The sequence below is a fragment of the Micromys minutus genome, assembly GCF_963924665.1.
Source record: "Micromys minutus genome assembly, chromosome: 24".
NCBI classification, from domain to species: Eukaryota; Metazoa; Chordata; class Mammalia; order Rodentia; family Muridae; genus Micromys; species Micromys minutus.
The window spans coordinates 28,650,737-28,663,726 of record NC_137959.1 but is presented as its reverse complement, the minus strand read 5'-3'; positions in this window follow the sequence as shown (position 1 = coordinate 28,663,726).

The following is a 12,990-nucleotide window of genomic DNA, read 5'->3' as shown; positions in this document are numbered from 1 at the left end:
TTGCTGTATCTTCTTCATCTTGACGCCTGTCCCCATTTCCTGGAGTGAATATTTTATCACCTCAGTGTTGTAGTCTGAGGGCTCTCAAATACCACATCCTGTTAAGGACAGAATTCCTTTCACCAGATAGTCTGGTAAGTGGTCAATTCCTGTTTATCTTCTGGATTGCTCTTTGGACTCCTCCTGTTTCTGTCTGTCTCATGCAAGCGATTTATTTAGGGAGAGAATCTTCCCAGAAAAGGAATGAAAGAAGCAGAAGAGGGGTCTAGAGAGGTGGCTCGGTGGTTAGAAGTGCTTTGCATGCAATCATGAGAACCAGAGTTTAGGTTTCAACACTTACATAACAAGCAACAAGCTGGGTATCCTGCAAATATCTACAACTACAACTCCAAGGATCCAGTGTCTCCTTCACCCACACCTACACATATGGACAGAAACAATTACACAGACAATGCATACATGAGTAAACAAAAAATAAGAAGAAATAGCAGAGTGTAGGAGACTAATTTCAGCTAGACATCACAGGGATCTAGAATTACACCCCATAGTTGGTTCCACCATGAAGTAAGAAAGTTGGCCTTTATGGCTTGTGTCCTAGCCCTGAGACTAATATCCAAGCAAGAAGGGGACTCATTAAGCTAAACAAAATTTTACATAGAATGGGTAGTTGAGAGATGTTCATTTTGTCAACACATGCAGTCTGGACAGTGATGCTGTAAGTCTGCACTGATTGTAGAGGTAGAATGGAGAAGGTGTGCCCAGATTTTCTCTGTGTACTCGCACACAGACAGACAGACAGACAGACACAGACACACACACACACACACACACACACACACACACACACTCCGTTTTTTTTTTTTTTTTTTCCCTCTGAACACTAGCTTCTTACAGCCTGTGGAGGGGTTGGGTTTTCTGGGATAAAATAATGGGCACACTTTTTTTCTCCCCCCACACAAGGAGTCCTTCCTTGACTTTCCTGGAGGATAGACTGTAAGCTGTAAGATGAAATAAACCTTTCCCTCCCAAGGTTGCTTTTAATCAAGGTGTTTTATCACGGCAGTAGAAATTCTGACTAAGACAGGTTCTTGGATGAACCTTTAGAATGCCACATCTTTCCTTAGGCCTTTTCCCCAAATGCCCCAGAAAAAGGGATCTTGTTCATCCCTCTCGAACATCCCAACAGCTTTTGCTGAACAGGAAACAGGGACTCTTATCTCAGTGTCATGTACCTTCCTCTTTGCACACTGCCTTTAAGGATCTGCCTCTGTTTTCACCCGAAAGGATTTGTGCTTTAATGGTCAGTGGGAAACTGGGGAGACACTGAGCCCGTAGTCCCCTAAGACAGTCCTACTGACAGGTACCAAATGAAGCTTAAGGCTGGATCAGGAACAGCTGCTGCTGCTGGCACTGCTCCAACTGGGTGTTCGTCATCTGATGATATCTTGATGGGACCCGGAGCACAGATAAGAGCCTGCCAAACCCAGGATTGAGCTGGTGTGAAGGCTTTCACGGCTCAGGGTCACCCTCGCCTCTTTTTCCTCCAGTAGCTCTGGGACAAAACATAAGACAAACCGTTGGAGATCCTTCATTTTGGTGAAGACACAACTGACCCTGCTGTTCTTTCAATGGCCACTCCTGTATCCTTGCTTCTTATTTTGTCCGTCTATACTTGATTTAAGCTTAAACTGGCTTAAACAGGGTCATGTGGCCATAATTCTGACAGTGAAACTCAACTAAGTACACAGCCCTTGACAAAGCCATGGCCTGTCTATTTCATACAGGTCAGGGTGTAAAGTCTCTGATATAGTCAGGTCACTGTGAGGAGGACATGGTGAAGAGAAAAATCCTTTGACAGTAGATCCCAGGCACGGAAGCCCTCAGGCCAGAGCATACGTGTTAACGTGAGGAAGCGGGCAGGCAGCTAAACAGGAAGCAGAGCCCCAAGGAGTCATGTTTAGAAAGGATCAGGTAAGATTCTAAAACCAGTACTGAATTATTTCCAAAAATGTCACAAACCTTGCATTCACTCAGCTAGCTGAGTGCAGACCTTGGAGCTTCTGAGAGACAAAGGCCCATCCCTGTTGTTCAACTAGGTGACACCGTTGAGGATTATATCCTTGGATGCAGAGACGGCCACCAAAATATAGCTGTGTATCAGATCAGTTGTGGTCATAGTTCTGACCTTGTGGTCAGAGGGATTTCTGATTAATTTAAAGTGAGAAAATATACTTCTAATCCAGATCTTGAGGTAGGAAGACACACCTTTAATTCAGATCTAATCTGGGCCATACCTGTTACTGGAAGCCTATATAAGGACATGGAAGAAGGAAGCTTTTGCACTCTGCCTGCTTGTTCTCCTTTTTCGGGCAAATCCTTTCCTTCACTAGCATTAGAGCCTACTTCTTCAGGGTTCCAGTGTCTACTGATGACCAGCAGAGACACCCAGTCTCATGGACTGAGCAACTACTGGATTCTTAGATTTTCCATTCATAGTCAGCATTGTTGGATCACTTGGATCACAGCCTGTAAGCCTGTAAGCCATTCGAATAAATCGTGCACACACACACACACACACACACACACACACACACACACACACGTATATGGAGAGAGATTCATTCTATAAATTCTTTTACTCTAGAGAACCCTGACTAAATATACTGTTCTTCCTTTAACACAAAGGACCTAAGGCAAGGGAGGGGATTCCAGCAGGCCCAGGCAGCAGAAGGAATCTGGTCCAGTTCCCTTAACACCTGCTTTTGTGCTGAGTCATGTAAACTTTTCTATAAACTGAGACTATCATCACCTTGGCTGCCAGGCACAGAGAGGGTCATCTCAGCTTTGTTCCTTCTTGTCTATAGTTATTCCCCTGTCCTAGGCCTTCCTAGAACTGGTGGAAAAAGCTGACCAAATCCACTCTCTCCCAAAGAATGGACTAGGCACGAGAGATGCCATCTTAACCTTTGCAGCAAGGATCTTTGAGCTGGAGAGATAGCTCAGTGGTTAAGAGCACTGACTGCTCTTCCAGAGGTCCCGAGTTCAATTCCCAGCAGCCACACAGTGGCTACAACCATCTGTAATGGAATCTGACGCCCTTTTCCGGTATGTCTTAAGGCAGCGACATAAGTATACAGTGTACTTACATAAAACAAATAAATAAAACTTAAAAAAGAAAAGAAAAAAAGAACCTTTGTAGCATTTCAGGCTATATAATAAAATCTGTGGTATGGGACTGCAGACAACACAGTGTTGAGTTTGGGGGCAGGAGGCTAAGATGGAGTTTTCACTGTATTTGGGACCTCTTATTCCTGGCATGTGCTAGGCTATGGTGTAAGGGGAGAAAGGCATTCTGTGTCCTAGCATTCACCCTGGCTGTGAGGATGAGGGCAGGTCTGCTCTACTGGGTTCTAGGGGAACTTGGCAAAGACAACAGAGCAAATGTCCTTGAACTCTATTCTTTAAAGGGCTATTAATACCAAGACTTGCACATGCCATAGTTGTGTGACATTAGAGGACTTTGGAGAGTTGAGTCCTAGCATCCAGGCTGCAGGTGAAGGATACACAAGAAGACAGGGGTGTTGGTGATATAGGGATATGGAAGGTTGTAGAAAAAGGAAGTAAAGGACTCCTTCTTCCCCCCCCCAAAAAAAAGATTTATAAGATAGGCTCAAGGCTTTGAGACATTTGCCACCCATGGAATTCCAGAAAGCAGCCATCCCCTATCACACCCTGGAGCACAGAGGTTGCAGAAACAGACATTCTGACTTATCTCCTATTCCAAAGTTAAAAAAAAAAACAAAACAAAACAGTTTACACAAAAATCGGCTCATGGATCTGGCTTCACCAGGCCCCTCACCTTTTACAGCTACAAAATTTTATTCTCAGACCTTGTGTGATGGGGTGTTCTCCCGCACCCCCTTGGATACTGAGTCACTTAGGGCTTAGCAACACCAACCTCTCAGACCAATAAAACTCTGCTCCAGCCATTTTGAGGCAAAAGGGAGTCTTTATCCATTCATTTCTTTTTCACTGATTTATTGATGGGTTGAAAGAAGTAGGGCCTTTACACAGGAATCCCTGGGCTATTCATGGAGCATAGGTAACCAGTAGATGGCATTCAGACCCCAAAAGGTATTGGATCTAGCTTCTGTGGGCTTCTCTCTGACTTTGGTTTAACCCTGCAAGTTTGATTTTTGAGCCTGCCTGTGGTCAGGTGGTCTTGCGTGGACTGTAAGGATCATATACACTGGGTGTTCCACTGATGGTGCCCAGAATCTACCCATAGGCACACTGAAGTGGATGGTTCCTTTAACCGAGAAAGAAGTAGGACCTTTCTGGACTGTCAAGGCTGAGTTATGTCCTGCTCACCATCTCTAAGGTCTCATGTAGACTAAGGAGCTCCAAAAGACTCCAATTTCTTATGTTCTAGCCTCAGCTCTCTCATAAACTTAGTTTCCTTTACTTGCAGGTTTTCCTAATTCCTAAGTATCGGTGGCCATTTCTGTATCAGGCACAGCCACACAGTAGGCATGCAGGGGCTACTGGATGAAGATATTCCTCTGCCTGGGATAGCTGCTCATTGCTCCTTGGCTTCTGGTCTTACATGAGGAAGTTACTAGGGTTTGGAGTTACAAAGTGGAATGAGGATTCTCAAAGCTCCGACACATCAAAGTCTGTTAAAACCAGGGCAGCTGGTAGATAGATAGCTCAGTTAGTGTTTGCTTTACTCCCACAAGAAACTGAACCTGGTCTTCAGCCTCCACATAAAAAGCCAGGCACACTGGCTTATCTTTATAATCCCTAGAGTTCACTGGTCAGCTAGCCTGCCCTAGCTGATGAGTACAGCATTCCAATAAAAGACTGTCTCAAACAACACTTCAGCTCAGCTCCAAAAGGAAGACATCTGATGTTGGTTGACTTTTGGCTTTGACATACATGTGCCCATCAGACACCACACACACACACACACACACACACACACACACACACACACACACACACACTGAGCCCAGTCCTGGGAGTCTGATGGTGTCGGTTTGAGTACTACTGTCAAAGATCTGCATGCTTAGACATATTGAAACAGATGCTCTTGATATGCTACCTCTCCAGGAGAGTAACTTTTAAGCTGTAGGGATGAAGTTACTTCTCTTCGATTCTCTTCTCCTATTCTCCTCCTCCTCCTCCTCCTTCTCCTCCTCCTCCCCTCCCCCCTCCCCCCTCCCTCCCTCCCTCCCTCCCTCCCTCCCTCCCTCTCTCTCTCTCTCTCTCTCTCTCTCTCTCTCTCTCTCTCTCTCTCTCTCTCTTGCTGGGACTCAAACTTAGGACCTCTTGCTAGTCAGTGGTCCTTACTGCAGAGCCATCTCTCCAGCCTTCTTTTCTCATTACTGAAGGCTCTGCCTTCAAGGGTTAAGGGAGGAATTTTGGGGAGCTTTGAGTCTTCTTTGCCAGTTCTAGGGAGAATGCCTTAGTACGCTTAAGATAACCAGTGCAATAACTTCTTTAGCTGTCACTTGGTTTCAAGAAGGGTAAAAAAAAGGTGTGTGTGTGGGGGGGAGCAAATCCCATTTGATTCTGAAAGGAGGGTGCTGAAGGTATATGGTATGGAGGTTGCAACCACTAGGCTTCCAGTGTGAATAACTGTGCAGAAGTAATCCTAGATGCTAGATGTCTCTTCCTTTTGAGAGGATGCTTTATCTTCAGAAACCCCACTTTAACACGTTGCTAGGGAGCCCAAGATTTGTCAGAGGCATAGTCTCAAGCATTGTAAATGTGCCCCCCCACTGATAAAGCAATGCCTTAGGGCATCTGAGGACCCCTGGTATATTTAGGCACTGCTCCAAACAAAACTGGAAACAGGAATCAGGAATGCAACCATCTGTGTCTGCCCCATTAAGTGTTTATAAACTCAACAGGCATCTGTCAACCCTCAATTGAAACCAGCCCTGCCTTTGTGCTCTTTGAGGTATACATGACAATATTTTTATGGTTTAAAATTGATTTGAATCAAGCTTTTAGCTTCTTGAAGCTGATGTTAACTCGCTGGCTTTGCTTTCCTAACAGTATTTTTTTTCAGTGCTGTTGCTGGAGCTGAGTCTAAGGTTTCCTGCATGCTGGACAAGGGCTCCACTACTACATAAGTTACATTCTTCATCTGCGTTCTGCTTTTTGTTTTCACTTATTTTATTTCTAAAAAAAATATTTGTCTTATAATCATGAGTGTTCTATCTGCATGTACACCTGCACACCAGAAGAGGGCATCAGATCATATTATAGATGATTTTGAGGCACCATGTGGTTGCTGGGAATTGAACTCAGGAGAAGAGCAGTCAAGTGCTCTTAACCATTGAGCCATCTCTCCAGCCCGTTGTTTTTGTTTTGAGACAGGGTTTCTCTGTGTAACAGCTCTGGCTGTCCTGGCACTTGCTCTGTAGACCAGAGCTCACAGACATCACCTCCCTCTGCCTCCTCGGCGCTGGGATTAAAGGCTTGCACCACCATACCAAGACCTTTTTGTTTTGGGAACAGGGTTTCACTAAGTTGACCTTGAACTTGCAACACAACTGCCCAGGTTTTATGAGTTCCTGGGATCAAACTCAGAAGGTCTGGCTAACATAGCAAGTGCTTTTACCTGCTGAGCCATTTTGCTGGTGGGTTTTTTGGCCACTCTAGAAGTTTTTCTTTTTAAATTCAGTGGGAGAGAACAGCGTCAGTATTCTTTTAATGGGCGAATCAGGGCAACTTTGGAGGATGAGAGTACTGTACCTTGCATCACAAAGGTGATCTGTCATTTAGGCACTGTATTGTTTTATGAGCCTCTAGTAAGAACAGACAAAACAACTCTGTGGCCCCAGGTCACAAATCCTGCACCCAGAACTCACCAAACATCTCTGAGAGCATCAGGGTGGTTCCTGACCTGTAGAGTCACCTACACAGCTAGGTTTGTTTCTGAAATGCCAGCACCTGAGGGGCTGACACTAGGGGCTGAGTTCAGGGATAGTTTGGTCATGTAGTGAGACTGGGTGTGGTGGCACATGCTTTTAATCCCAGCACTTGAGAGGCAGAGGTAAGTGGATCTTTGTGAGTTTATGGCCAGCCTGGTCTACAGTGTGAGTTTCGGGCTAGTCAGGGCTACAGTAATGAGACCCTGCCTTAAAAAAAAAAAAAAAAAATCAATCACAGAGTGTTTATGTTCATTTACAGAGGAAATACACTCCAACAGTGGCCTTTTATAGATTACAAAATGTAGGGCAATTGTGCTCAGTAAGTAAGAAAGATAAAAGTGAGGATTAGTCACTGCACCTTAAGTTACCAGAAAAGGGAAAAGCAAAAATTCCAAGTGGCAGCCATGTGTAACAGCTTAGGCCTGTAGCCCCAGCATTCAGAAGGCTGAGGCAAGAGGATTATGAGTTCCAGGCCGGGATTACACAATAAGCCCATGTCATAAAAAGAAGGATGGGGGCTGATAAGACACTGTCTGAAGACCCGAGTTTGTTTCCCTAGAATCATATGGTAGGAGAGAACCAACTCTTTTTTTTTTTAAGATTTATTTATAATATATAAGTACATTGTACGCTGTCTTCAGACACACCAGAAGAGAGCATCAGATCTCATTTCAGATGGTTGTGAACCACCATGTGGTTGCTGGGATTTGAACTCAGGACCACTGAGCCATCTCTCTAGCCTGAGAAAACCAGCTCTTGAAAATTGTCCTCTGACTGAACCAGCAGGCACAGGGCTGACCTGGTCTGTACCACGTCCTCTTCACATATAGTATAGCTTTCAGCGTAGTAGTTTTACGGGACTCCTGAATGTGTGGATGAGTGGGTCTCTGATTTTGGTACCTTCTCACGGGCTTTTCCCCCCTTATTATAGTTTATTTTGTCATGTTTTGTTATTATTGCTTAGAAGCCTGTTCGTTTCTAATGAGACAGAAAGGGAGTGGATCTGGAGGAGGGAGAGGCTGTGGGGAGGGACTGGGAGGAGTAGAGGGAGGGGCAACTGTAATTTGGACATGCTGAATGAGAAAAGAGTCTATTTTCAAAAGAGGGAAGGCTGGAGAGATGGCTCAGTGGTTAAGAACTCCGACTTTGTTTTTTCAGAGGTCCTGAGTTCAATTTCCAGCAACCACATGGTGGCTCACAACCATCTGTAATGGGATCTGGTTCCTTCTTCTGGTGTGTCTGAGGACAACGACAATGTACTCACACACATAAAATAAATCTTTAAAAAATGGTTAAAAAAATAAATAAATAAAGGGAAAAAGTTGTCCTCTGACCTCCCTATGTGCATCATGGCACACACATTGCTCTCCAAGACAAACAAGTAAATAAATGTAACAAAATATTCAAATTATTTTAGATTTATTTTCATTTTATGTGTATGAGTGTTTTGCCTGGATGGATATCTGTGCACCATGTGTGTTAGATCTTTTGGAACTGAAGTTACAGATGCTTGTGGGTGCTGTCGATGGAACTTAGGTCCTTGGCAAGACAAGTGCTCTTAACTGCTGAGCCATCTCTTCAGCCTCTAATGAAACATTTAGAAAACAAAACCAAAATCTGAGTAGGGTGGCACACATCTGAAATGCCAGCACTTGGGAGGCTGAGGCAGGAGGATGCCGTCAGTTTGAGGTTAGTCTGGGCTTCATAATAAGTTCTAGGCCAGCCTAAACTAGTGTACTACCCTGTGTCAAAAATCAACAACTTCAGAGAAATGGTAGTTGTAAAAGTGCTTTTCCACTATACTAAAATACCGGAAGCAGGGTGTTTATGGGGGAATAAGTTTAGCTGGGGATAATGGTGCAGCTATAATCTTGGGAGGTAGAGGCAGGAGGATCAGGATTTCATAACTGTAGTGGCTACCTGAGATATGGTAGTTGGTGGCTACTGGAGTTATTTCTCTTCAGGGGTGTCACATGCATGCAGACAGCACTAATCAGACTCTGGGTTATTTTTAAAAAATTGTTTGAGGGGGACTTGTTAGAGAGGATCCAATGGGGTTCGTTCCAAGGAGGGATAACGGTGGATATGATCAAGACACATCGCATATATGTATGAAATTCCCAATAAATAAATAAAAATTCTATTAAAAAACAAAAGGCTGGGGGCTGGAGAGATGGCTCAGGGGTTAAGAGCACTGACTGCTCTTCCTGAATTCAATTCCCAGCAACCACATGGTGGCTTATTTATAATGGGATCTGGTGCCCTCTTCTGGCCGGCAGGTAGAACACTGTATACATAAGTAAAAAAAAAAAAAAAAAAAAAAAAAAAAAAAAGCCTTATTTAGCTTTAGCTTACAGTGTTAAAGGCTGAGGAGGTCACATGGCACATCACAGACCTGGCAAGAGTCCCGAGGCAGATGGCTGGAGTGCAAACCGGTCCATGGCTTCACTTCTTCAACAGGCAGCAGAGAGCTGGATGGAGCCAGGCTCTTGTTCTTTTTATAAGAACCCTCTTACAGTGTCTCAGAAAGGAGTTCCTCAATGACCTAAGGGCCACCTCTCAATTCTTCCCTCTGGGGGTTAGCTTTTTTTTTTTTTTTTTTTTTTTTAAGATTTATTTACTTTATTTATATGAGTGCACTGTAGCTGTTTTCAGACACACCAGAAGAGAGCATCAGATTCCATTACAGATGGTTGTGAGCCACCATGTGGTTGCTGGGATTTGAACTCAGGACCTCTGTAAGGGCAGTCAGTGCTCTTAACCATTGAGCCATCTCTCCAGCCCTGGGGGTTGCCTTTTAATCACAAGATCCTAAGCACTAGGGAAAGCAGGACTTGTTAAAAACACAGAAGTTTCCAATAGTAATGAATCAAAACTGAATTGAGGCTGGGTTTGGTGGCATACACCCTTTATCATGGCTCTTGGGAGGCTGAGGACCAGGCAGATCTCTGTAAGTTCAAGGCCAGCCGGAGCTATATAGTAAGACCTTGTCTCAAAAATAAGTAGAGCAGGCTAGAGAGATGGCTCAGCGGTTAAGAGCACTGACTGCTCTTCCAGAGGTCCTGAGCTCAAATCCCAGCTACCACATGGTAGCTCACAACCATCTGTAATGAGATCTGATGCCCTCTTCTGGTATGTCTGAAGACAGCTACAGTGTACTTATATATAATAAATAAATGCATCTTAAATAAATAAATAGAGTCAGATGTGGTGGTGCATGTTTTTAATTCTAGCACTTAGGGAATCTCTGCAAGTTTGGGGCCAACCTGGTCTACATAGTGAGTTCCAGGACAGCCAGGGCTACACAGAAGACCCTGGCTCTGAATAAATAAATATAAATAAATTTGAGTTTAATCAAAGATTGCTTATTTGCAAAAATCAGTATAGGTAGAACTTAGGGAGACATCTCAACCGTTAGAGCACATGAGGAACAAGTGTGAGGACCAGAGTTTAGATGCCACATAAATGTCCTGTTCTCATGACAGCCTACCTGTAAATTTAGTGCTTGAAGGCAGAGAGATGGGATCTGCACAGCAAGCTGGCTAGCCCAACTAGTGTGTGGGTGAGCTCTCTGATCAACTGAGAGCCTCTGCCTCAATGAATAAGGTACAGAGTGATCAATCTGGGGCCTTCATGGGCACATTTACACCTGCACATATCTATCTATCTATCTATCTATCTATCTATCTATCTATCTATCTATCTATCTATCTAATTATATACAGATATATGTATACATAAAGAATGATGACAAGAAACTCAAGCCACGTTTAAGGACACACTGGAAGCCAAAGGGGATTGGAGCGAGAAAGGGTGTAAGGTTGCTTATTTCCTCTTCTGGACACTACTCGTGCTTACGGATGAGGCGAGTTATAATGTGGCAGGTTGTCCGAGCCACGCACATTCCCAGAAACTGCAATGTGGTGATGGGTACAGATATTTGCAGACAACTCACTAGCTGAACCTTGGAGGATGGCTGACTTTCCAGTTCCAGTTGAAAGAAAGTCAACTGACTACTTATTGGGCTGGGCCTTTGGTCAGAAACCAGGTTTGAGGCAGAGCACATCAAGCAGTGTGAACTAGACTGAGTGGCAAAGTGTGTCAGTTATGAATCCAAGAAACTTACCCTGTCCTGGCACTCCTCAACTCCTACTCAAGTTTCATGACCCAGGAAAGGTTTCCTCCCCTAGGAAAGCCTTTCCTAACCAACTTCCTGCCCACTGTCAGCTGAGGTGGGTGCCCGAACTGGCCCAACAGGCCCTTGAATAATTCTTCTATCAAGAGACTGAGCATGCTGAAGTTGGTTTTGAGAAAAGTTCTATGTAGTCATGGCTATCCTGGAACTCACAGAGATCTGCCTGCCTCTGTTTCCTGAGTTCTGGAGTTAAAGGCACACTCGAACCTTAGCTGTTCTAAAAGACAGCATTTTATGAGGTAGCCTAGGCTGGCTGCTAAATCATGACCCCACTCCCACTTGCTGGGGTGGTAGACATGTGCCACCACACATGCCCTATGTTAGCGATTTTTAAAAAAATGATATGGCTAGTGAAACATTTCTATGTTCTATCCATCGTGTTTCCTCATGTTCCATTTTATATAGTCAGGTTTTTCTGAATACACTTACAATTTGTTGTATTATCTTCTTAGTCTTTTTTGTTTATGAGGTTTTCTTTTAAAAATATTTTTAATTGTTATGTACATTGGTGGTTTGCTTGCAAATATACCTGCGTGAGGGTCAGATCTCCTGGAACTGGAGTTACAGACAATTGTGATCTGCCATGTCTGTGCTGGGAATTGAACCTAGGTCCTTGGGAAGAGCAGCCAAATGGAAGCACAGTTAAGCAGCTCTTAACTGCTGAGCCATCTCTTCAGTCCCCTTACTTATTTTTAATGGGAGACTGGTTCTCAGCAAGGCAAAGCATCCAGATACATAAAATAAAAGTCTTTAGTCGGGTGTTGGTGGTCTATGCCTTTAATTCCAGCACTAGGGAGGCAGAGGCAGGCAGATCTTTGAGTTTGCAGCCAGTCTGGTCTACAGAGTGAGTTCCAGAACTGCCACGACCACTAGGAGAAACTCTGTCCTGAGAAACAATAAACAAACGAACAAAGTAGAACGTACGTAAACAATTAGGTAAGTTTATGGAGATGACCAAGCTTCATACATTATAAGATATTTCATTTTTGAATTCTTTATAGTTAATATAGTTTTCTCTTGTCATTTTGGAAGCCCTTTACTATAAGGAAGATTCTTTTGTCTGATGACAAGCAACAGCCATGATGATTATTCTGGTTCTCCTCATTATATGAATTCTATTTCTTGAGACTATTCCTTCTGGATTTCTTCGATGTCTGTTGGACAGTGATGAATCAGCAGACCTGTCACTGACTTCCTTTAGGATGCAGTGAACTGAGTGAGATGCTAGTCCTGCTGAGCCTTTGAGGTTAGGGTTGCCTCTGTCAGAGAACCTTGTTAAATGCAGCATGTGGCTTTGTTACCTGAGGGTGTCTCTGCTGGACACCCTCTTGCTGCCTATCACCCTTGTCACTGTATTTTGGGTTGGGTTTCTTGACTATCTCTCCACTGGACTTGTCCAGGATCATGAATTGCTCCTATAAGCACATGGCTCTTGTTTACCATTGCCCAATACACATTGTGCACATACAACCAGCTAAAGCCAGCTGACCTTTAGGGAGGGAGGAGCCCCCACTGGAGACCTGAATCCCTGTCCTGAGAATAGAGGGTAAATCGGTATGGCCAAGTGTCCAGAGCTCATCTCAGCAACCCTCCTAAGGGTTGGGATTACAGTGTGCATCAGCTTGTTGGGGTTCCTTTCCAGTTCACAAGCTGCCCCTGCTTACCTTTTCAGCCAGAATCTCCAGTAATGGAAGCTAAAAAAAAAAAAAAAAAAAAAAAAATCTTGGGAAAGTACCTCATGGACACTAACTTCAGGGATTGCTGTTCTCAAGTTCCCAGAGACACAGCTAGGATCTAGCCCAATTTCTTTCCCTGTTACCCTAGAGAAGACAGAGTCCTGAAATGGGGCAC